Source organism: Macaca fascicularis, chromosome 20, assembly GCF_037993035.2.
Source record: "Macaca fascicularis isolate 582-1 chromosome 20, T2T-MFA8v1.1".
NCBI classification, from domain to species: domain Eukaryota; kingdom Metazoa; phylum Chordata; class Mammalia; order Primates; family Cercopithecidae; genus Macaca; species Macaca fascicularis.
The window spans coordinates 50,151,434-50,177,843 of NC_088394.1; positions in this window are offsets into that span (position 1 = coordinate 50,151,434).

The following is a 26,410-nucleotide window of genomic DNA, read 5'->3' on the forward strand; positions in this document are numbered from 1 at the left end:
TTCCTGAATTCTCCACAGCTTGGAAGATAATTAGATTTTATTTTTCCAGTGTAGAAAAAACGTTTCCAACTGATTTGGGGAATCTACGGAAGGCACTTGATGATATTTATGTTTGGTAATTGCTTGGTCCTCGAAGGTATTGAAGTTGGAGGTGTTGGTTTGCTTACTGTGAAGACATTCATTATAGACATTCTCTGTGTTAGCAGGCATGGTCTAGCAAACTGGCTGTCAGAGCCTCCCAAGAATGATGCGGAGAGAAACGGAATGTCAAAGACAATGTCCTGTTCTTTGTCTCTTGAGAAAGAAGTCGTCCCAAGACCCTCAGGGAGGGGTGTAGTTGACTCTTCTCTGACATATCACACGTATTGCACTTAAGTTTGCAGAGATCCCAAATGGATGAATGCTCCCTCTAAGAAAAACACTGCTTATTTTTTGCTCCTGTGAACAAAATGGCTCTGAATTTACATAATTAAAATTCTAGTGTCTTTTCAGATCATAACAATGGGTAATTAACATTGTTACTTGTCAGCTGGGAAATACCTTGAGAGGAGGCGATCAGAGCCCAGCCGTTTTATTTTGGACCACATCTCGTGGACAATCAGGGCTAATTGAATCCCTCCCCATCTCATCGAAAATGAATGAAAGAACATTGAAGGCTGCTGGCCGGGCTCACAATCAACCCAGAAAGGCCATGTGTTCACACAAGCCAGCTCGAGATCAGAACCTCAACTCTGCATTGAGGATGGCTGCCTGACAGTCTAATTCAGAAGCGTTGCTTAAAATCTTAATCAGCGCAGTAAAATGAACACAGGCGAGTTTCGACACCATGTTTGTTGTTTATGGTTATCATTTTTAATAAACGTTAAAATGCTTTCACAGGTGTGGAAAAAGGCACGTCCCTGGGACATCGCTCTTTTGGGTCTGTACTCTCTATCAAGAAAAAAAAAATGTCATCGTCGAGAATGAAGATGTAACGTATTCATCAGGGCCTGCCTGCTTTTTATTTTGCGATTCCCTGAAAGCTATCTGCACTCCTAAGCCTGAGTCCATCTTCCCTGCACAAGTGATATCTTGATTGACACATCTCCAAATAAGCTTCTGAATAGCTTTCCGTATTAGCCTCAGAATAATTCAGATGTCAAATTACGGCTCGCAGACTCCCTGACTCCACTCAAGCCCCAGAATGAATTTTTTAAATATTTGGGAGAAAATATTAAATTTTGTTCAGGTTGGGTCAAAGTTCATATCACTTGGTAATAACGAGCCACAGAGGGTGTTTGCCCGGGGTGGGCTGCGTTGATTTTATTTTGTGCAACAGCTGCAGGTTGAGCTGACCCTTGGTAGGCGGTTTGGAGTTGGCTTGCGTGCCTGCGGCATCTATGCAGTTTGCTGTGGGTTTCCTTTGGACAGAAAAGGGAACGGGGAAGGGAAGAAAGAAAAAAACGCAACGAGATTTTCTCTCTGTGCAGGACTCCTGGCTGATGTCATCTCTAAATATGCAGCCTTAATTGCTGTTCTGCAGCAATAAGGGAAGAAGAGATCTTAGTTACTTGTTTTCATCACCATTGAAACTGCACTGCTGATTCAGCCTGGATTCCTGTCTTGAAACCCATGCAGCAGCATTCCTCACAAGCAAGACGGCAGAGCAGTGTTTGCCGGGCTGATAATGACCACTTTTCATAGTATTCGTTGGGTGCTTTGTAACGTGAGGCTGAGAAAACTCTCATTATTACCGGCTGTTTGTGCAGCTGTAAATATTTAACCAGGAATGCTACCTGCTTTGTGGAAAGACTTGCTAATTACACCTGCTTCTCTCTATAATTACATATTGTTGTAGTATTCTATGATAATGACACAACTGTGTCTTCCTCTTGCAAAGGGTAAATTTATACCAAGCGCGGTACCTGAATTTCCATAAGCAATTAGCCTACACATTTACATCCCTGTGTTTTCCTGTGATTTTATTGAAATGAAAGATAATGAATTAAATCCAATTATAGCAGGAAGACAGCTAGTAACTTGATGTTTGTTTTGAACCGCAGCTTCACTTCATAAGCAAAGTGAGGAGAATCAGGCTGCTGCTTAATATAGTTGAAGCATCCCGATAAATTAAAAATATCACTCTGGTAGCAGGGACCCTGACGAGTAGCCCTTATTGGAGACTGGGGTTCCCTTGACAAAATGCTTCTAGAGAAGCTGCATATTTCTAGTCTGATGAACGTGAAGTACTGCTTTTGGCTTGCAGCCTGATTATTGGCGGGACATCACTATAAAAAATAAGTTTCACTAGATGCCGTAATAAAACCCAGGGCTATCATCCATAGTTCACAGGGTTTGCTGAGAGGCGGGTGGGAGGTAGGGCCTTGGAATTCTGGAACTAGGAGACTAATAATATCTGTATTTTGTTATTTTAAAACATGGGCATTCCTATTCTTTTGGAAAGCTTGGCTCTCTGGGAGATGCAGAGAAATATAGCCCCTATCTAGGCTACAAAAAAGGTTCATTTGCTTTAATCAGGAAACTGCATGTTCAAAAGACGTGGGCCCAAAATTCTTGAAAAACAAAAACAAAACGAGTGGCACATCCGTACATGTTTCCAAAATGAATATGTCTCTAACGTCTTTATTGTTTTTCCTTTCTGCTCTCCTTGCAGTCTTCTCCCTCTGTACAGGTGCAAGCATCTCAAAATGTCACATGCAGAGGGGTGACCCATCTTTTCACGGCACAGGGGATGATTTTGCTCTGATCTCTGTGTCATTTCAGACACAAACACGATTCCCAGATTATAGGCTCTCGAGCACAGTTTTCAACCTGATGATGAATTTACTTACTTTTTAGCGGTCATGGCTATTCCAACATTTTGGTAACTATGAGGGTGATGGCGTTGTCATGCCATGCAGGGAGAGGAGCCGCAGCCTGGGCTGGGATGACCAGTGACAGCGACTGGGAGCTGATACGTTGTCCTGCCTGGCCCAGCCGGGGAACTGTTCTCTTCGATTTCCTCTCAGTGGCTGGGCTGGAGTGTGGCTGCCTAATGGCTCGCTGTCGATACAGTAAAAATGCTAACCTGTCTTTACATTTAATCCATTCTGAGAGGGCTCTTTACATAAATGGCCTATTCCATTTCTTCATTTTCAGTAAAGGCAATCAAATAAGATTGAACTGCACAGGCTGTTGGTACAGAATTTGTGTGTGTGTTTAAAAAGCACGTTGATTGATTTGGAGGCACAGCATTTTGTGTTGTCTCTGACTATTTCCTTCCTTTTTTTTTTTTTAAGGGCTCTGAAAATCAATGCTATGCTTCACTCCCATCCATCTTCATATAGTAATAAATTAAGTGGGAGGTATTGATATTTTTGACTGAGCTTTTAAAATTTACATACTAATGACAATTAGACCCTTGTGACAGTTGATTTCTGTGGCTGTGTACTGTTTGTGACTTGGGAAAAGTCTCGCCTGTTTCGCCTGCTCTTCCTGAGTGTCTCAGATCCTAGACTAGTTGGGACTGTAATTCTAACAAGGGATGAGCTCAGAGAAGCTGGTCCATCTGCTGTCTTTCTTACTCCCAGGAAGAGGCACTGCAGAGGGTCACAGCATGAGAACCCAGGACAGGCCAAATGACATCATCAGGCTGGGGCGTCCATGAGGATGTGAGCTAGGGGTAGAGTCAAAATATGGGCACTGACCACCCCCCACCCCCACCAGTCAGCACTGGGGTCTGGGTGCTGGGAGTTCCTGCTGCCTTAGATGTTAACCCTTTAGGTGCTGAATTAAGGGAAGCGAGGAAGTTTTGAGGAAAGGCCAGAGCTGTGGGCAGCAGAGGGCTTGGGGAGGGGGGTGATGACTATGTTTCAACTGGTACAAAGCAGACCAATATTTGATAGTGGTGCAGACTGGGTGAGTTTTACCTCCAGATATGAACACCCCTCCCCCAATTCCTCCACACAAATTTAGGGATCTTGGGGAAGTCACAGGACTATATGCGCCCTTTATATTCCTTAAGAAAAACTAGAATTTTGCAATCTTGACATTGAGTGCCTTTCTTACCCCAAGCTTCCAAACTATTTCTGATAAACTTCAGGGTTTGGGCAGCAAGGTAGACAATCACTGCCCACTTCTCTCTTGCCTCCTGCCTCCCTCAAGATAGGTGACGGGCAGGCATCTTCTCAGCATTTGGCAAGAGTGTTTGTTCTGAAGCCGGGACAGAGCTCTAGCACTGAGGGAGCTAATGGAGCAAGGTCAGGGCCACTGTATGATTTTATTTTATAAAACCAAGTCCCTCTGGACAACCTGAGTGCTACCCACAGGTAGACAACCAGAAAAAAATAGCTGTAAACTGGTGAAAAGGCCTCAACTTCATTTAAGCAATTATTCCGGGGACGGGGACAGCCTTGAAGGTAACAACAGTTTATGTGCCGAGATTAATTTGTCAGTAATATTGATTGTCGGGGGCCTGTTTCATCCTAGTTAAGATTCCATAAGGCACAGACAGCAGCAACTCGTGCGTGATTTTTCCGTCTAGAATTTCCAGGATGTCGAGGAGACGCTGTGCAGCAAGTTCTGTCAAACTACATCTTGCCAGGCCGATCCCCAGGGCAAGGTGCGTGGGTTCTGTTTACATTTTGCCAAGGCAGCAAGAAATTGTTTGTTTACATAGAGGGATCTTCCCCCCACCCTCGCTTTTTCTCCCCCAAAGCAGGTCACCCAGCAGTCCCGGCACCTAGCGTGCATAGAGAAGCTGCTAGAGCATTCTGTGACTTAACTCTGAAATCATTATGCAGGATTATCCAAATATTAAGGCTGCTGAAAGTTGGGCTTCTCCGGTTTCCCATTGCATGGAGATTGCTCAGTTATATCCAACTGTCCAGGAAGTGCCTGAGCAAGAGTGTCTGCAAAGAAAGGACAGAACAGAGGAGAGGTGTGGAGGAGAACTCACTTTCATCAGAGGATCGACTTTCAGGATGGCCGGGGAGCCCAGAGCATTATTGTATTACACATTGCACTGAAATGCGCCTTGTTCTGCCCCCCTCCGCCCCGCCCCCTCCTTCTTTCTTTTCTTTGAGTGTTTTCGAAATGAAAGAGTTTCTTCTTCCAAATTGCGCTGGGAGGCAAATTCTTGAACGGTGTAATAGAAAATGTTAGACAATATTCCTTACCGGAGCTATTGACATTTTGGATAGTTGTGACACTTTGATTTTTCTCAAAACATATGGATCAAGCCTGGCTGCATTATTGGACAGGAAGTCCTGATGAAAGGCCTGCCTTTATCTTTCTTTGTATTCCCCCCTCTCTGTTTGCTCATGGCTTTCTCTCTGAATATAATCGTGGTTTTCTTAAGCTGTCCGGGGAGTCGTTATTGCCTTACTAAATATTTCATGGTGCACAGCACACCGTACCTGCCAAATGCCTCTTATTTGTTGTCAAAAATAAAGGGTTCGTCCTTCGGAGGGGGAAAGAAAAAAGATAGAAGGTTTCTTCTATTGTTTTTATTTTCAAGTTTCTCGTATGCGCCAAATGCACGGAAACGCTGGAAGCCTAGGAGGGTGCGCCTTTTTATTTGCCGGGGACAAGGCTGGCCACTTGTTTATTTGTGGTTTATTTATTTATTTGCTGCACGCTTTTTTCTATGATTCCCAGCACTTGTTTCCTTGCAGTTTCCCTTCCTATTTGTTCAGAAGGGAAAAGTTCAAAGCGGCTCTGTCAGCAGAGGGAAAAGCTTTGCTGAATACTAACCCTCCAGCGGCCGCCTGCGCTGACCTTGAGCAGCGGTAAACGGTCCCATCGCAAACAGGCATGTGTGTTTGGTTAGGCCAGGTCGGCAGGGGTCAGGGCTCACCTGAGGCCAGCGGTGCGGGGCCGACCTGCCTGAGCGAGGAGTAATGCATTTTTAAAAGGGACATTCTCGCCTTCGAATGGGCCTAATATGGTCTCTGTTTAAAAACCTGTCAGAATCCCAAGCACACACTCCATAAAATATAAATAAGTACTTACTGTTTGCAGATGTTGCTTGTTTTTCATAATGTTTGTATTTGAAGTTTCGAATCCTCACTTCCTGTCAGCCTCCCTCATGCCCCCCCCTCCTGTGTCTCTAGGAACAAGGGGGAGCTTCAGATGGCAATTTCTCAATGAAGACACCTTCTGTCAAATCTGTCAGCATCCCTGGCACAATTAGCATTCTCTTTTTCTTTCTTTTTCTTCTCTCCCTCTCTCTCACTCTAACGCAGAGGCTTATTTCTCACCACGGCTTTACCTGTGTGCCGGGGGAGAGCCGCCTCTCCTGTTAGTGGCATTTGAAAGAGGCTTAAGTCTCAGCGAGGTGTGATTTTCTAGGCCCTGAACAGCGACGCTGTAACTCGAGAGGCCTGTGATCTGCACACTTAGATTAATTGGAAAGAATTAGGAAGGGGACCACGGGGAGCCTCCGTCACCATTCCTGGGGACATTCATAGATGGGGTCTCATACATCTCTGCCACCTCCACCCTGGGAGCCCTGTTGATAATCCATGGTGTAGGTGTCTGATTAATTTCCATGTGCCTTTGGCTGCATCGGGCCATTGGGCCCCTGTCTCTGACCTAGGATTCCTAGCTTTGGCAGTGGTCTTCCCTGCGTCTCCAGCACACGGCCTGTGACTCACTCCACAGCTCCAATCCCGCTCCAAAGAGGATCGTCTGGGGACCTGGTGGAGAGCCTCATCTCTTTCGGTGTGTCTGGTTTAAGACACTTCTTCCGCCACTGCCTGGCTTCCTTCTTGGTTACTATCTTCTGTCTCGATGGGGACGGTGTGGGATGGCTGGACGGGGCCACATCTTTTTGCATGACAAAGTCAGCAGGTCATTTATTCCAGCGTTCCCGTTGGGCGGTGCGTGGAGAGGACTGTGGAAGTTGGTATTTGTTCCGCAGCCCTCCCACATTTTAATAAGGCACTCTCTTAGAGCACCCACCACACGATGCGTGAGCTCTCCCTGCAAACCTGTGTACTTGCTGAAATCGGCAGTTTATGCTTGTTTTTTTTTAAAGATGCTTATTTCGTACTGCTTATGCAGTCCTCCAGCTAAAAAGGCCAGCACAGCCCTTGTTTCTTAGCCCTTGCCACTTCGAAAGTGGTGGGTGATGCTATTCAGGTGCTGGGTTCGCTAGACGCCCAAACTCCAGCATTACACAATACACCCATGCAATGAACCTGCCCATGCACCCCCTGAATCTATTTTTTAAAAGTGGTGGATTACAGGGACCCATGTGAGGTCCCCGCTCTGCCTGTGAAGCTCTTATTACTTAGTCGTCCTGTTTTGAAGCCAGTGGTCACCAAGAACCTCAAGAACTTAAACGGCCGCCAAGAATCGAAGACTCCCATTCACCCACTGTAGCCAGCAGATTCAGGACAAATGTTATTCTCTTGCAATTTGCCATAATACCTATTGTTTTAACAAAAAGAAAAAGAGACACACACCAAGCCCTCCCTCGTTTCTAGGCGGTTTGGGGAGGATCTGATTATAAACACATGCCCAGGACGGCATATCTGCGTGCCTGAATCAGGTCAGTGCAGTTTGCTTCTTCTTTAAAGCACAGAAACCATAAATCAAGATGAAAATCCGTCAGCCCAAAAGCCTTACCAATTGATACAATTTGAAAATGGGCAGCTGGAGAGGCTGGGGAGAAAGCTGACATGATGACTTTTATAATAGCAGAACGTTTAAGGTTATAGAAATAAAAGGAAGAGGATGAAATCAGGCCCGTTGATCTCTGCCTGCAGGCTCTCTCAGCTCACTGGAAGCTCCAGCAATTATTTCTGCTCTGGCTTTCCCCTCCTTTTTTTCCAGCAGACTGTTTGAAATGAAGCAGAACCAGGCATGGCAGGCTTATCAGTGTCGTTAGCTGACAGGGCGCCCAGCACACCTGCTTTTACTTGCTGCCGTTTCAGGCACTAATGCCACAGAGAATGTTGCTTCGGCCCTTATAATGTGTAAAGATTCATTTATTTCACCTTTTGAACCTGCCTGACCCCCTGGGCTTGTGTTGGGGAGGGGGTGGAGGGCTGCAGAGGGCTTTTTTCCTGGCACTTAGAAGAAGCTGGCAATTAGGGGTCTGGCCCTGGGGCTGTTGCTATGATAGAGGCTTAAAAGAGAGGTAGGAGCTCAGCCAGGGAGGCGCTGGGAGCTGGGACTGGGGGCTGGTGCGGGGCAGAACTCCCTTGGCCGCTGCTTCCCTGACTCCACCGTGTCCCATGTGCAGAGCTGTTTAGAGACCCAGGCAGCCTGACTCTTGGAGACCCTACCCCACATCAACACATCATCACAGGAGTTAAAGTGCATCCACCTCTCACTTTCACTGCGATTGATGAAAAGATTTTTAAAAACCATTTTATCTTTGAAGCGATTTGGCTGTGAGTAACTTATCTCATTGATGATGGCTGAGTTTTCTTGGCAATCATTGTGTGAACTTCAGAATTTCTGCAAAGGGAACACTATCTACCCTTCCAATTGTTTTTAATATAATGAGATTTTTATAAATATTAAATTTAGCCACTAATAAAGTAGACACTGTATTAAGTTTTGCACACATTTAGACATTCAATTACACACCAATTGATTTCAAGTTTATAGTTTGGAACCAAAACAATATATATATTTTGGTCTCAAACATTTTTAATAGGCCGCTGGAAAGGAACTATAGCCGGATATCTGATACCTCAGGTGTCTAATGATACCTTTTTTTCCCCTTGCCTTATTTTGGTATGGGTTTGCTTCAAATATTTTCCCTTCTATATAAGTCTTAGTTTCCTTGGAATATAAAAAGTGGTTTTTATTGGTGGACGTTAAACTCTTTCAAGCCTTTGGTTTTAGTTCCTTCAATTTCTTTTCTTTTCTTTCTTTTTTTGAGACAGGGTCTTACTCTGTCACCCAATCTCCCAGGCTCAAGTGATTCTCCAGCCTCAGTTTCTCAAGTGGCTGGGACTACAGATGCACACCACCATGCCCAGCTAATTTTTGTATTTTTTGTAGAGATGGGGTTTCACAACATTGCCCAGGCTGGTCTTGAACTCCTGAGCTCAAGTGATCTGCTTGCCTCAGCCTCCCAAATTGCTGGGACTACAGGCATGAACCACTGCACCTAGACAGTTTCTTCAATTTCATATGTCATGACTAGTACTGGAAAGAGGGGGTCATATTCCTCAACCTTAGCCTGGAAATCGGGAACTTCCTTCATTTCTTAATTTTCCTTCTTTCAAAGAGGTTTACTCTATTGGGCTTCTGTTGTTTATGCCTCATTAGCATGTTCTTCTGTTCTTCCGCGAATAGAACTCAGATTTCCCTTGGGAAAGCCATCCTACCTCACTGGTTCAGTCCCTTCATCTCTAGGAATGGGCACATGACTCAGGCCTGGCCAAAGGGAGCATCCTATTGCCCTGGTCACAGTTATTGGTTCAGTGACTTCTATACTTATTTGGGAAAAGGAGCTTGCTTTTTATACAGAGATTATTAGCTTATAGAGCTTCTAAGAGAACCACCAGGTAGAAAGACCCTGCCTGACAAGAAAGTCAATGCAGAGAAAAACAAAGTGGTTGAGCGAGGGAAGCTAAATCTTAATAAATATCATGAGGGCCCCTGGATTCAGCCATATCCAAAGCCAGAAACTCATACCACTTCTAATATACTCAGTTACATGAATACTTTGCTTAAGCCAGCTTGACTTGGGTTGCTGTCACTTGCAACCAAAAGCATCCTGACAAACACATACTCTGGTATCACTAAGGGGCAAGTCCTGCTAGAGAGATTTCATTTCAGCTGCTCTGTTAGGAAATGATTTGAATTAGAATGTGGAACTGGTGGGTGTAGGAGTGATGGGAAGGAGACCAAGGTTAATAGCAAGGAGGATAACGTCATGGAGAGCGTCCCATGCACCAACCACTGACACCTAGAACAAAAGTTTGGGGTTCACATCTTAATCCTTAGGGCACAAGGACCTGGAGACTCAGGGCCTGATGTTGGTTCCTATGGTCTTGGGTTAAATGTTTCATAAAGTTATTTGTTTCCATTATCTCACTTTCTTCTCTCTGCAACCCGTATGGACTTCCAACCATGAAAAATTCCATTCCTTTGAGTTCTGAACAATTTTACACCACAGTAGTTAGAATCTCTTACTACAATGTAAATTCTAGTTAATATTTAGGTAATCAGACTACCTGGAAGGTGTGAAGGGAGGCTGGGGAGGATCGGGGGTGGACATAACTATCAAAGGAAAACAAACTTGTGTCTGTCACAATTATTTCAAGATTTGGACCTGTCAAAGAAAAACAGGCCTATGTGTGATACAAAAGAGGTAAGGGTCTGGAATAAGTGGGTTTTGGATTATTTCTGCCAGTTTTGGGTCTTGATGTGAGTAATTTTTATGTACATCCCTCCCCTTTCTCTCCATCATTCCAGCTGTCCTTCTGCTGGGTCTCATGCCTCCTCAAAGTGAAAGGATCTCAAAACCTATCTCAGGAGGTACTTTATTAAAACAGATGGATTGGATTTCTGGGTTCCTCTCTTGCCAAGGAGAACCCCACCAAATCTTTGATCTTGCAGCGTGGACAGGTGTATGTGCGATTAACTCCTGTTTTCCAGGCTACCCAAATGAGGTAGGTACTAAAAGGAGGGTCCCAATAAGAGTAACAACAATCCCCTGCCCTAAGTCTGCTTCTACTGGTTCTGTGGACTCTTGAGCCTGTCTTATTGTTTCTGAGACAAGGTCTTGCTCTGTTGTGCAGGCTGGAGTGCAGTGGTATGCTCATGGCTCACTGCAGCCTTGATTTCCTGGGCTCAAGTGATCCTCCTGCCTCGGCCTTCTGAGTAGCTGGGACTAAAGACACGAGCCGCCATGCTTAGCTAATTTTTTACTTTTTGTAGAGACAGGGTCTTGCTATGTTGCCCAGGCTGGTCTCAAACTCCTGAATTCAAATGATCCTCCTGCCTCAGCCCCACAAAGCACTGGGATTACACGCAGGAGCCATGATGCCCGGCCAAAAATTCCCTCCAACTTTTTTTTGGGGGGGGAGGGGGGATGGAGTCTCACTCTGTTGCCAGACTGGAGTGCAGTGGCGCGATCTGAGCTCACTGCAACCTCCACCTCCCGGGTTCGAGCAATTCTCCTGTCTCAGCCTCCTGAGTAGCTGGGACTACAGGCGCATGCCACCACTCCCGGCTAATTTTTGTATTTTTAGTAGAGACGGAGTTTCACCATATTGGCCAGGATGGTCTCGATCTCTTGATCTCGTGATCCGCCCACCTCGGCCTCCCAAAGTGCTGGGATTACAGGCGTGAGCCACTGCACCTGGCCATTCTCTCCAACTTCTTAAACTCGCTCCAACTCATTCTGGGAGGTGTCTCCTCTGCATATACTCTCCAGTCTTCTCAGCTACCATCAAGAGGCCATCATTTTTCTTATTTCCCACCCTCAATGTTTTGCAGCCATTGCTGCTGCTGAAGCCGCCCCATGAAGTCCTCTCCCATTTCTCCACCTGGTACGTGGCCTCTTCTGTCTTCTGAGTCCATTCACCACTCTAATATTAGCTCCTTCCTGTACCCCCTCACTCTGTGCATCAATTATAGAACAGGTCTGACTTGTGCTCTCAGTATTTCACAGAGATACCAGTGAACCAGCTCTTCACATTTTAATTGCTCTTTCTTTTGGCTTCTTCTTCCTAGAAGAAGAAGATTCCTGGGCTGGGCAGGCTGGCAATCTGAGCAGTGGACCGTCCTCCTCTCTCACACTGGCTCACTGTCCTAGCACTGCAGGTCTGCAGCTGACTTGTCACTTCCTATAGGATGTATTCTTTCCCAGGAAATCTTAGGGCTCAGGGTAAATTACCCTCCTTGCTTTGCTGGACTCATGTTGGGTTTCCTTCCTTCCTTCCTTCCTTCCTTCCTTCCTTCCTTCCTTCCTTCCTTCCTTCCCTCCCTCCCTCCCTCCCTCCCTCCCTCCCTCCCTCCCTCCCTGCTTGCTTGCTTGCTTGCTTGCTTGCTTGCTTGCTTTCTTTCTTTCTTTCTTTCTTTCTTTCTTTCTTTCTTTCTTTCTTTCTTTCTTTCTTTCTTTCTTTCTTTCGAGACTGAGTTTCCCTCTTGTTGCCCAGGCTGGAGTGCAATGGCGTGATCTTGGCTCACTGCAACCTCCACCTCCCAGATTCAAGCGATTCTCCTTTCTCAGTCTCCCAAGTAGCTAGGATTACAGGTGCACACCACCACGCCTGGCTACTTTTTTGTATTTGTAGTAGAGACGGGGTTTCACCATGTTGACCAGGCTGGTTTCAAACTCCTGACCTCAGATGATCCACCCACCTTGGCCTCCCAAAGTGCTGGGATTATAGGCATGAGTCACCATGCCAAGCTCATGTTGGGTTTTCTGCCCGAGGGCATCAGTATTCCAGATATTAGAGCCCCCTTGAAACTCCAAAGAGTCTATGCCAGAAAAGAGCCTGTTTCTCAAACATGAAATGAACTCCTTTGTCATTTCCCAAGCTAATGATTTTAAGGGTTTAGCATCTTTTGTGAATGCGTGACTTTCCAATGGTTCTGTTTTTCTACTCTTGATGGCAAAATATTTCTGGATTTGTGATAAGATTTGTTTTACTGTTTAAAGTAGCAAATGCCAAGTGGAACCATTATATCAGTTGACTTCTCTCAGAATACCTTCCCCGGTGGAATTTCATTCTTGCAGACATTGCACAGTTCAAAGTTTATAGACTTGAATTGGGAAGTTTCTTCTAGATGGAAATATCTCAGCTCATAGTCCTCGAAAGTGAGTAGAGCTTCATAGAGTCTGGGTATGTATGTGGCTGCACTGAGAATTAATACGTGTCAGGCCTTGCTATTGTGAAATAGCTGTGGCGGGTAATGACCATCATTCATTCTATTTTATTACTTTTTAAATGCGATTCCATTTTGGCTTTGGCAGAGGTGAGGGAACTGACTTGTATTTTCTGTTTATACTTGATATCTAAAAGCCCCTTGGGGGAAATGACGCTAGCTAAAAACATGTAAATTAAAGAGGAAATTTACTAAGACACCTTGACAAACTCAAAAATGAAAATACTGAGCTTTAACTGTTTGGTCAACCTGATTCTTGACTCTTACACTCATAATTAGTGAAGGAGGTGTGGACAGGGCATGGAGCCAGAGTATTTTTTGTATGAGTGGCTTTTTTACAAGCAAGTGAAATGATGGTTAAGGTTTAGTGTCCATAAGCAGAGAAGCTAAGCCTGACATAGCAGATACTTTAGAATAAGAAGCAACTGAATGATGAAACTTCAACGGAACCTAATCCTCCTTAGATCTGTTAAAGTACCTACAATCATTACCTAGGGCACTCAGTGAGGTCCAGTAGTGGGGGGGCGTTCCCAGCCCAGGGAAAGAGCCTATTCGTTTTCTTTTTTTGTTTTTTGTTTTTGTTTGTTTGTTTTTAAGACGGAGTCTCGTTTGTCGCCAGGCTGGACTGCAGTAGTGCAATCTTGGCTCACTGCAACCTCTGCTTCCTGGGTTTAAGTGATTCTCCTGCCTCAGCCTCCCGAGTAGCTAGAATTACAGGTGCACGCCACCACGCCCGGCTAATTTTTTGTATTTGTAGTAGAGATGGGGTTTCACCATGTTGGCCAGGCTGGTCTCGAACTCCTGACCTCAGGTGATCCACCTGCCTCAGCCTCCCAAAGTGCTGGGATTACAGGCGTGAGCCACTGCGCACGGCCGGAAAGAGCCCATTCTAAGTGAGGACTTAAGAGCAGACATTTGGTGCTGAGACAGGAGAAAGCGCGGATTAATGGGAAGCACTATGAGTTCAGATCTCATCTGACACTTACTAGATATGTGACTAATTTTAAAATAGATAGTTTTATCTTTTATTACAAAAGTTTTGTAGTTTTTTATAAAAACAAAAGAAGAGAAAAACACTCTCAATCTCATTCAGAAAACAAGGTACTCTTAATTCTTTCATGGTTTTATTTCTAAATCCTCTTTCATGTACGAACATACCTACTCATCACAAAAATAAGATTGTTCATGGCATTTAGTAATCCTTTCTTTTATCTTACATATTTTGTACAATGCTGACATCATTTTTGATAGCTGCATAATGTCCCATCTTATATATGTGTTTTAATTTGCATAATGTCCCATCTTATATATGTGTTTTAATTTGTTGAGCAAGTGTTCTATTGTTGGACACATAGGTTGTTCTAACTCTTCACAATTACAAAATGGCTGTGATAAATAATTGTAGGTAACTGTTCACCCAAGTTCAAGATTGTAGTGTTTTCTTAAGAAAAAAATTCCCCAGAAGTCATATTTCTAGATGAATGAGCACGTTATAATTTTCCTACTTGGAGTTTGTTGAGATTTTTGAATGCATACATTCATGTTTTTCATCACATTTGGGAAGATTTTGGCCATTATTTCCTCAGATAATCTCTCTGCCTCTTTCTCCCTCTCTCTTTCCTTTCTCTCTAGGGCTCCCATAATGCATATATTAGTCTGCTAAATGGTGAATCACAGTCCCTTAGGCTCGTTCACCTTTCTTCATTCTTTTTTCTTGTCAGACTTGATAATTTTAAATGACTTCTCATTAAGGTCATGGATTCTTTCTTCTGCCTGTTTGAGTCTGCCCTTGAGTGAATTTTTCAACTCAGTTATTGTTTGTCAGCTTGACAATTTATTTGGTTGTTTTTGTTATTTATAATTTATATGTCTTTGTTGATATTCTGAATTTGTTCATATATTGTTTTCCAGATTTTCTTTAGTTCTTTGTGTTTTCTTTAAGCTCTTTGAGCATGTTTAAGATACTTGTTTTAACGTCTTCACCTGGTAAGTCTGATGCCTGTGTTTCTCAAGGACTGTTCCTGAAGATTTACTTTGTTCTTTTGAATGGGCCATGTTTTCCTGTTTCTTTGTATGCTCTGTATCTTTTGTTGAAAATCGGGCATTTAAAAAAATCAGCTACCTCTCTTAGTCTTTGGAGATTTGTGGATAAGCCCTTCACTAATTAGCAGGACGTGTTCTGAGCTTTGGAATCAGCCTAGCATAAAGGCTTAAAGTCTTCTAAGGCCTTTTCTGAATATATGTCTTACCTGGGCCTGCATGTGTGATTTTTTTCCCGCAATTCTCCTGTATACACAGTTGCTTTTAAATATCTTAATTTTCCCAAGAGTCTCACCCATTTGTTCTCTGAACCTTAGCTATTTTATTAAACTTACCCATCAGTCATCTTTGTCTCAGGTGTCTGCAGGCTGCTTGCTCCCTTGCTGTTTTCATGAGACATTCTGGCTACTTCCTGCAGCCCCTTCTAGCCTGAGGTCCAGGTTGCACTGTTGTTGGCTTTCTGAGCTCCAAATTAGGTGACACAGACACTGATCCCTCAGGCAGCCCCCAGATGGGTTAGACCATTGCAAATTAGATCCACTCTGCTCTCTCTGGTTTAAAGACAGGAACTGGGGATTAAGGTGTCATTTCTTTCAAACCATGGCATGCCACACTAGAGAGGGGGTAAGGAAAGGATGAGTAAAAACACCATGACATTGCCTTCCATCTGAATGTAAATTTTTCTTGATTCAGCGTTTGATTGGTTGTTGTAGATTTTTGATTCATTTCCAGAACTCCTATAAAGTTCTTGTAGCCAATCTCTAATTGTTTAATGTTTCCATGTAAGAATAAGTGCCTGGAGCTTTCAAGTCCGCCATCTTGCCAATGTCATTCCTGAGCATATGTATTTTTTTTTTTTTTTTTTTTTTTTTTTTTTTTTTTTGAGACGGAGTCTCGCTCTGTCGCCCAGGCTGGAGTGCGGTGGAACGATCTTGGCTCACTGCAAGCTCCGCCTCCCGGGTTTATGCCATTCTCCTGCCTCAGCCTCCCGAGTAGCTGGGACTACAGGCGCCGCCACCTCGCCCGGCTAGTTTTTCGTTTTTTTTAGTAGAGACGGGGTTTCACCGTGTTAGCCAGGATGGTCTCGATCTCCTGACCTCGTGATCCGCCCGTCTCGGCCTCCCAAAGTGCTGGGATTACAGGCTTGAGCCACCGCGCCCGGCCGAGCATATGTATTTTTAAGGTTGTTGATGAAACAAGAAGTTTTGAGGACTGTAAGAATCCTGTATCCGTTGAACTAGCATTTGCCAAAATTTGGAACACCAATTTCTCAAGATGCTCTGGAAAAGAGGTAGGGAGGAAGAGGATTTCCTAGTAAAACAAGCTTGGGATTTACAGCAGACTATGTTCCTCTCTGTGATATTGCCTGTGGACAGAGGCATATCGAAAGCTCTGGAAAGTCCTGCAATAAAGAAACCCATTCGATTCTATTAAAGCCAGTACTCCCAGACTTGATTGATCACAAAATACTTTTGTTTTCCAAAGGATCAATCTCCTCCAGAACTCATGTTTCTGAACAAAATTTGGGAAACGCTGCTTAAAGCTTACTGAGAACTCATGAGGGCTCCTAATTTTCATGTAGCCAAGCTGAAACAAATTTCGTGATGTTTTCCCAAATAGTCAAGGGGCTAGAGCAAAGCCATAGAAACCCAGGTCTAAAATCCTCATGAGTGTGGCTTGCAGCCCTGCTTCATCCATTTCACCTGTTTCTAGAAGCCCCTAACCCCCAGTCTCCAGGAGAGGAAGATGTTTCATACAAGGCAGGATTAAACAACACCAGGCTTATAACAGTGACTTCTTCTGGAACGTGTAAAGAGATTGTCTCAAATGTAACATCTGTGTTCTTAGAAAACATTACACTATTTTCTCATTGACTTTTGTGTTTTGATACCAAAAAAAGGATTCTCAGGCCATTGTTTTTGGTTTTTTGATTGTGTGTGTGTGTGTGTGTATGTGTGTATGTGTGTGTGTGTTTTAGGCATTAGCTTGCTTCGTGGCCTGCACAAATCAGATTGCATGGGTCAGTTTCAGTCCCTAGCATGGGCTCATCATCTTCAACATCTGCCACCAAGATCTGTTTGTCTTCTACTTTGAACTCTCATGAGACTTGGCATGTTGTGTGAATTTCACTTTCTTAATTTTGATGAGAGCCAATGATACTTTCTTTCATTGTTTGATGTATCTGTGTCTTTTCTCCTCAACTAAGGGAATAGAATGCTCAAAGACAGATTACTTAGCCAGGAAAACAGAAGCCATTCTAGGTACTCAAGGTATGGAGGCTTTAATGTTGGGATTCGAGGGGTGCACAACCATCGGAAGAGCTGGGAGAATGAAAGTGAAATCCTCAGCCGGAAGCACTTAAGTGAGTTGTTCTCCAATAACTTGCTAGGAAGGCTGGATAATTCTCAAGAAAGTCTGGGAAGCTCCTAACACCTCCTTCTACAGTACCAAAGTGAGTTGTTCTCAAAGTTCCTCAGAAAGCTGCTGAAAACCTCCTGTCATCTTATGCACTTGGCTATAACTGCCTCCAAAGAAAAATGGCACCTTCTCTTTCACTTTCCTAAGTGTAGTGTGTACTACAGAGGTGTAGTGTGTGAGTCACCTGGCATGGAGACGAACAGGCAGGTGATGGAGCTGGTGCTGGCTGGCACATTGAAATCTGCCTTTGCATACACGAAGGAGTCTTTGCTTCTAGAGCCCATGACTGGCCTTCAGTGTCCTTTCCCCTCAGTGATATTGTTATTTGAGCTGAAGCTTTAAGTAATGAAAGTGACAAACATAAATGAGGAGGCTACCGTGTCCCAGATACAAGAATAGGGGCATCAGTATGTATTTCTTTGGCCAGTGGTGATAACAGCCATAAGAGGATAAGAGTAATTCAATTCACACCCATTAAGATGGTTATTATCCAAACAAAACAAAACACAACAGAAATTAAAAAGTGTTGGCAAGGATGTGGAGAAATGGGAACTCTTGTCCATTGCTAGTGGGAATGCAAAATGTGGTGGCCACTGTCGAAAACATTATGGGCATTCCTCAAAAAATTAAACATGGAATTACCATATGATCCAGCAATTCCACTTTTAGGTGTATCCCTAGAAGAATTGACAGCAGGGACAGAAACCTGTATTTGCACGCCAATATTTATAGCAGCATTATTCACAATAGCCAATAGGTAGAAGCAACCCAAATGGCCATCAATGAAAGAATAAACAATATGTGATATATACATATAATGAAATATAATTCAGCCTTAAAGGGAATGCTTAAAGGGAATGAAATTCTGATACATGCTACAACATGGATTAACCTTGGAAACTTTGCGCTAAGTGAAATGAGCCAGACATAAAAGGACAAATATTATATGATTCCACTTATACAAGGTACGCAGGACAGTCAAATTCAGAGAGAAAGACAGCAGCATGGTAGTCCCCATGCACTGGGGGTGGGGAAATGGGGAGTTGTTGTTTGGTGGGTATACATTTTCAATATGGGAAAATAAAAGTTTTAGAGTTACTTTTGGAGCTAGATCATGTTGCACAACAACGTGAATGCGTTTAATGCTACTGAATCATACACTCAGAAAGGATGAAAATGGTAAATTTTACATTATGTATATTTTACCACTATTTTTAAAAGTTATTTACCCTTTTTATAATTGAGAAAACAGGCTCTGAGAAAGGGAGATGGCATAAAAGTTTAACCTTTTGAAGTTTTGGACATGTCTTCCTTGTCTCTGCTTGCTCCCTTATCTAAGAACTTCTTCAACAAGCATTTACGGAGTATCTTATAAATGCAAAGCACAGTCACCCACACTGTGTGCTGGGGAGAGCCTCGAGGACTCACATTTAGCAGGGGGTGTGTTAGAGAGTAGGGGAGAATGGGGAATGAAGACCTGGGTATGATGGTACCTCGAAAGGCAGAATGTCGTCAGGGCTGAGGAAGGCGGAAAGAGGGGTTGGGAAAGGCAGGGAAGTGGAGAATAACTTCTTGGTGGGGAGGCAAAGAGATCCAGAAGGGCTTTACAGAAAGAGTGGGTAGGATGTTCTAAGAGGAGTTAGGGATTCCTGGAGGAGGATACAGTATTAACATGGCAACAAGAATGAGAATATGAACAGTGCTTACTCCGTGCCTAGTGGTGTTCTTAGCACTTGATACGCATTATCTCATTTTATCCTCATAACCTCTCAGAGAGGCAGGCATTCTTATTATTTATTATCATTTTACAAAGGAGGAAAGAGAAGCCCAGAAATGTTAAGACACCTGTCAAAGGCCACACAGCTAGTTTTAGCAAACATGTAGTTGGGTGGGTGGTGTTCAGGGATCTTTAAGTCACTGAGTTCAGCAGGAACATGAGATGATAGAAGGGAAGTGGTAGAAACAATATAGGAAGTTATTGGAGTCATGTCCTCTCAAATCTTCAATGCAGAATGATAGGGTGGACACTGTTTTAATAATTGAATGAACCAGCCAGATGCGGTGGCTCATGCCTGTAATCCCAGCATTTTGGGAGGCTGGGGCAGGAGGATCACTTGAGGCCAGGAGTTGGAGATGCATCTGGGCAAAATAGTGAGATGCCATCTCTACAAAAAATTGAGAAAAAAATTAGCTGGGTGTGGTGGCACGCGCCTGAGGTCCCAGCTATTCAGGAGGCTGAGGCAAGATGGTTGCTTGAGCCTGGGAGGATGAGGCTGCAGTACGCTGTGACTGCGCCACTGCACTCCAGCCTGGGCAACAAAGCAAAACCCTGTCTCAAAAAAGGAAACTGTCAGAGGTCACACAACTGGTTTTGACAAACATGCTGCTGGGGTGGGGGCTGACCTCCATTTTCAGGGGTCTTTAGATCACTGAGCTTAGAAGGAACATAGGATGATGGAAGGGAAGTGGTAGAAACAAGACAAGAAGGTATTAGAGCCAGATTCTCTTGGATCTTCAATGCAGGATGATAGGTTAGACACTATTTTAATAACTTTAATGAATAAATTACACTCTCTTCTGTTCCAAAAGGAGTTAGGGAAGGAGTAGCAAGTGGGAATCTTTGTGGAACAGGTGAGGGATTGGGAGGCCAGTGGCTAGGAGAATGAGGGTTTAGAGTCAGGAGTGGTGGTGTTCAGTGCTACTGATTATGAATATTCACCACATAATATCAGGAGGTGGGGCTCACTGGGGCCATCTTGAATGTGGTAGCCAGCTTTCAAGATGGCCCCAGTGAGTACCACCTCCTGATATTCATGCCTTTAAGGACATCCCTCTCATACTGAACAGAGATGTTCTGTGTAACCAGTAGGATATGGGGCAAATGATGGCATATAACTTCCAAGACTAGGGCATACAAGACATTCTTGTGTGGCTTTTATCTTACCTCCACTTGCATCACTTGCTCTGGAGGCAGCTGGCTGCCATGTTGTAAGGACACTCAAGCAGCCCTATGTAGAATTCCACCTGGTGAGGAATTGAGGCATCCTGCCCACAAACATAGGAGTTAGCCATCTTGGAAATGGATTCTCCATCCCCAGTTGAGCCTTCAGGTGACTGCAATCCCACTGACATCATGACTGCAACCTCATGAGAAAGCCCTGGACTTAACGTCACTCCAAATTCCTGCTCTCAAATTCCTGACCTAGAGAAATTGTGTGAGATAGTAAGTGTTGATTGTTTGTTTAAGCGACTACATTTTGGGCTTAAAAATTACCCCAACGTAATTTTTTATATAAGGCAGATGAAATAAATAGCTACTGTAATAGCCAAAATGATTCATTCTTTGGCCTCTGTCTAGACAATAATGTTTCTTTCAGAATGAAAAAAATGCATGGGTCATTGGTAGCTGAACTTTAAGCTTAAGGAATATTTCATTCCAGCAAGGAGTAGAGGAAGCTCGCAGAATAATTCCTACATGCTGACACTCCTGATACTGTACTCTACACTTCTTCAACTCATGGTTTCTCACTCTGGGCTGCCAGCTGCCTCACACAGATGTGGCTGTGTCCTCTGGGTGAAGGGAACCTTCAAGGATCAGAGGAAGGCATCCACGGAGAAAGGATGACATATAATGCTGGATAGATATGGGATAGCAAAGTAATTCCTTTCTTTTCCAGAGCTGCAGGTGCATTCCCACCAGGATCCCTTGGCCGGCCTGCCTGCCTGGCCGCCCCCCAACACTGGCCAGCCCATGAGCTCCTTGAGGGTAGGGACCCAGCCTCATTTTCTTTATGGCTGTAAACCCTGCTGTGTTGCTTAATCTTGGGTGGTGCATGACCCTGGACTCAACCAGACCCTGGTGATGGATGATACGGTAGTTTCCAGTTGTTTTGCTGTTATGAAGAATGCTGCCAAGAACATCTACTGAAAAGTTTTGTCTAGTGTATTCACAGTGTAAAACTCTTGTAATAGACATCTACATAGGGTGCTTTAGTTCTTCACTTTCTGAATTTGGGGAGATACCCCTCACAGCAGGAGATGCAGGAGTCGTAAGGGGAGGGCAGCAGAAGGTAGACACCTCCTCCAGAGGAGACCAATCGTGCCCTGAGGCAGGCGGATGGCAGAGAGGCTTCCTGGAGTTCCTTCCTCATTGCCAGCCCCCAACTCTGGGTCATGTTTTAAGTAAACAAAGGTTGTTGGGAGGGGGTGGAGCCAGGTGGAGGGGCCCATGCGACTTGGGCAAGACTGCCAGTCGCACGCCATTGCCAATCCTGGCTCTAGGGAGCGTGCGGTGGATGCCAGCTTTGAGCCCTCCTCTTCGTCCTCTGCTTCCGGCCTTTCCCTCTGCATTGCCCCCGAGCGGCCTGATGGTGTCACCAGAGCGCACTCCTTCCTGGAAGCGGCCTGGGCCCTGGAGAAGCGGCCACGGAATACCTGCGTGAACCGGGCGCCCATGGCACCTGGAAAGGAATCGGAGGCAAGGACACAACGGCGGTGTTCTGAGCCGAGAACACAGGAAGGAGTTCCGGACGTCATGAGACGTCCTTGTCCCCTTTTTTCTCTGTTGGGTTGAGTTTTGAGAAGCCATTCATTGTCAGGCGAGTAACATGAGACTCTGAGGCCAAACGTGTAACGATTTGCGGCTGAGTGTTCTCTCTGCCCACTCCCTCCCTCGCACTCTGCCTGTGCTCACGCCCCTTTCAGAAGGTGCCTTTGGCCCAGCGATTTGGCCTCCCCAGTAGTCTTCTGGGCGCTGCTGGGCACTGCTGGAGGAATAGGAAGAGGACTTGGGCAGGCGCCAGCCCCATGCAGTAACGCGCGAATGTGACCCCAAGGCACACAGTATGTGCCCCGACAGCCCAGACGGGTGTGGGCAGCCCCGGGCCACACGGGCCACAGCAGAGAGTTGCTGCGCCTCCCTACCCAGCAATTAAGCCGAGGCTGTGAGAGCGACGTGGGCCGGTTGTGTGCCCAGGGCCCCCGGGAATCTGGGATAAGACGCTGGGGGTGCTGCCGTGGGAAAGGCCAAGGGACACCGTCTGGACGGGTTCCCCGAGACCACGTGCTCTAAGCCCCGAATCTGATCCCAGGCAGGGTGCCCCGCCTCTCCCAGCTCTGTCTCTGCTCCCCAGGGGACCTGCTGTCTCCAGCAGACCTGGAGGTGAGCCCAGCCCCTGGCCGCGGAACTGGGAGAGAAAGGCCTTCCTGGGGCCTGGGAGGAGTGTTGCCAGTCAAAGCCTCTGCACAGGCGCTGGCCTCCTTCCGCTGCCTTTGTGTGGCTGCGATGGGAATGGTATCCTGGGAGAGCTGCGAGTGCGAGTGCGTTTTCAGATGGAATGACAAGGAGGAGGAGGAAGAATGGGAGAAGGAGGAGGGAGAAGAGGAGGGACGGGAAACAAAAGGGAGGAAGAGGCAGCTTTGGTCAGCGTGGGCGTAGGCAGAGGAAATGCAGCTCCACGCAAGATGACCTTCTGGAAACCATAATATAATACACAGTGTAAAAATGCCTCAGCGCAATGGCAATGGGAGAGAAAGAATGATCCCTGGGACAGGCCACAGGGAGGCCTGCTGGGGTCTCAGTGGCCAGAGCTCAGCTGGAGACACCCTGCCTGAGAAGCCACGCCTCTCTGTCTGGCAAGGGAAGAAGAAAAGACTCTCCATGATTGTCGTGCGGGCAGAAACATTTGCAGCACATGTAATCCGTAACTCACACTGGTCTGCCCTGCCTACACCAGGCTCCCCATCCACCCTTACTGCCCATCCAGAGATGTGGGACGAGCTATAGGGCAGCCAGCAGGAGCGGTCCTTCCGTGTTCTTCAGCTGGAAAGGTCTCTCGCGCTGCTTGGAGTGTGCTCAGAGAAGAGGATTTGTTCCCTTAATTGATAATGAATATCAGAAAGGTCATCTTTACATTATGAGCTGGGTGGGAATTGTGTGTGTGCCAAGGGTGAGGAAAAAATCACAAAAATAAATGACATCCAGCTCTCTGTGTTTGCATCTCCAGAAGGGGCGGGGAGATGATGAATCCAGGGGGACTGAGAAGCTGGAAGAGGCAGAAATGAAGGGGAGATGACAGAGGGAGAGTGAGAGAGGCAGAGGAAGAGGGGAAAGTGATAAGAGAGGGAGGGAGGAAAGACAGGCCTAGGAGAGGAGGTCCAGAGAGGGAGATAGGCAGGATGGAGGGGAGGGGTGGCCAGGTGGGCTGTTCCCACCCCAGAAGTCCATCCTACCTCCTGGGGCATAAGGGATCATTTTTCAAATACTACACGTGGCCAAAGTGGAGTGCACATAGGATGGTGCCCCTCTCCCTCATTCAACAGTTCCATGGATCCCCATTGACCTCAGTAGTCCAAAACACAGTTCCTCAACATGATTCACCCGACCCTGGATCGTCCAGCACACCAGGACCTACCCCGGCATTTTCCTTGACTAAGCTCCTCCTCCAAAAAGTCTTACCAGATTCCTAAGAGCTTTCTCTATGTGCCGGCCTCCCTGTCTGAGACATCTCACTGTGCTGTAAGTGCCTGTTGAGGTGTCTGTGTCTCCCAGGAGACTCTGTGCTGCCCGAGGGTGGGGACCCATCTTAGTTACCATCACATGCATGCACAGAGTCACCTTTGCATGTGTGTTAGTCCATTTTTCGTTGCTATAAAGGAACGCCTGAGGCTGCGTAGTTTATAAAGAAAAGAGGTTTATTTTGCTTATGGTTCTGCAGGCTGTACAAGAAGCATGGTGTCTGCATCTACTTCTGGTGAGGGCCTCTGAGAGCTTTTACTCATGGTGGAAGGTAAAGGGGGAGTAGGTGTGTCACATGGAGAGAGAGGAAGCAAGAGAGAGAAATCAAGAGAGAGAAAGGAGGTCCTAACTTCTTTAACAACCAGATCTCATGTGAACTAACAGAGTGCGTGAGAACTCACTCATCACTAAGGGGATGGCGCCAAGCCGTGTGTGAAGGATCCACCCCCATGACCCAAACACCTCCCACTACACCCTACTCCAACATTGGGGATCACATTTCAGCAGGAGATTTAAAGAGGACAAACATCCAAACCATATCAGTGTGTATCTGGGATTGGCATGTAGGACATGTTTGTTGAATTGTGTGGAACCATTTAACCTCTTCTAGTAGCGTCGCCATGAAAGGGTGTTCTTCCTTTTTCTTATATTTGGGGAAAAGACCTTAAGGAACAGAGCATCTAGTTCCTGCTGGAGGTTCAATATGGGGAGGGGATAAATCAGCTGAGCCTCAGTTTCCCTTCGGCCATATTTTGGATGGAAAAGTAAAGCATCCGCAGGAGAGGTTCCCTGTGCCCCAGGGCATCAGCAATGGGAGAGTCCCAGGGGCTCCCTCTTCTCTCCCACTGACCTTGCTCTTGACCCTGGGCAGGACGGGAGGGCAGGCAGCTGCACACGGGGATCAGCCTGTCATGCGACCATCACAGAGAGGGCCCTCCAATGAGGCTGACCTGGACACATGTCACCTCAAACAATTTGATGCTTCTTGATGTCTCTGATGACAAAAGGCAAGAGCCAGTGACTTGGGGACATTGCTTCCAGCTGGCCCCCTGACTGGGAAGCCTGGCATGGCATCAGTGGTAGGGGACTGATGAATAGCAGGGGTAACCCAGTTTCCCTCCATATGAGAAGGTGGGAAATTATCAGTGCAGGAAGACAGCTGTGTATGTGCGGGTGTGGGTGTGTGTATGTACATCTATGTAAGTTTGAGTGTGTGTATGAGTGTGTGGTGTGTGTACGCACATATGTGTGTGTATGCGTGGGTGTATGAGTGTGTGTATGTATGTGTATATGTGTATACGCGTGTGTGTGTGAATATGTGTGTATGAGTGTGCATGTGTGTGCGCGCATGAGAGAGAGAGAGAGAGAAATGAAAACCTGGGGATGGTGATGGAGGAATATGGGGTTCTCAGACTTTATTGTTCTCCAGACAGAAAAGGGGAATTATTTTTGTTTCTATGAATATTTTTATCACTTTTCTTACAAAAAAATAATAATCTAAAAATTATTTTTGTGTGTATTTCTTTCCATAAATGGTATCATATGATAGCCATTTGTTCCCGTCAAAATGGATTTGGCAGTGGGCGAGGGAGAGAGAGCCACCTCTCTAGCCGTGCTGATTAAGTGGGCCAGTTGAAGGCAAGGTGACGCACAGCCTGCTCTGCAGGGTGGCTTGGGAGGCAGAGGCTCTTCTGAGACCCCGGACAGGGTGGTGGAGAGGAGGGTGTGGGAGATTTGAACCTGCATGTAAGTGACCATGTTTATTCTATGTTTTCATTGCAGAGTCAGGTGGGGAAGGTGCAGTGTTCAGAACATTCACTGTGCCATTCTCTGTGCCCATCATAGCAATTCCTTCTCTATATTCATGGAACACCTCCTATGGGCAGCACAGTTCCAGGCACTGGGGAGACAGGGATGTATAAAGGAGACAGTCTGCTTATTATATTTTATAACAATATTCTAAAATTATAAACATATATGGATACAGTTTGGCTCTGTGTCCCCACCCAAATCTCACCTTGATTTGCAATAATCCCCACAGGTAATGCGGAGGGACCCAGTGGAAGGTAATTGAAGCATAGGGGTGGGTTTTTCCCATGCTGTTCTCATAATAGTGAATAAGTCTCATGAGATCTGATGGTTTTATAATGGGGATTTCCCCTGTACCAGCTCTCTTGCCTGCCACCATGTAAGACGTCCAGTTGCTCTTCCTTTGTCTTCCGCCATGATTTTGAGGCCTCCCCAGCCATGTAGAATTGTGAGTCCATTAAATCTCTTTCCTTTATAAATTACCCAGTCTTGAGTATGTCTTTATTAGCCACATGAGAACTGACAAATACATGTACTGAGTAGTATATTTTATAATAAAATACGATATTGTCTATCATAAGCATTTGTTTATTGTTTTATTTAATGGTAATAATAATAATGACTTTCATTAATGAACCTCTCATTATGTTCAAGGCTTTGCCTCCATCATTTGCTTTAATCCCCACAGTAGTCTTTTATGGGGATATTCAATATCTTCATTTTACACACATGAAAACTGAGGCTCCTGGAAAGCAAGTGGCCCGGGCTGAGACTGAGTGTAGG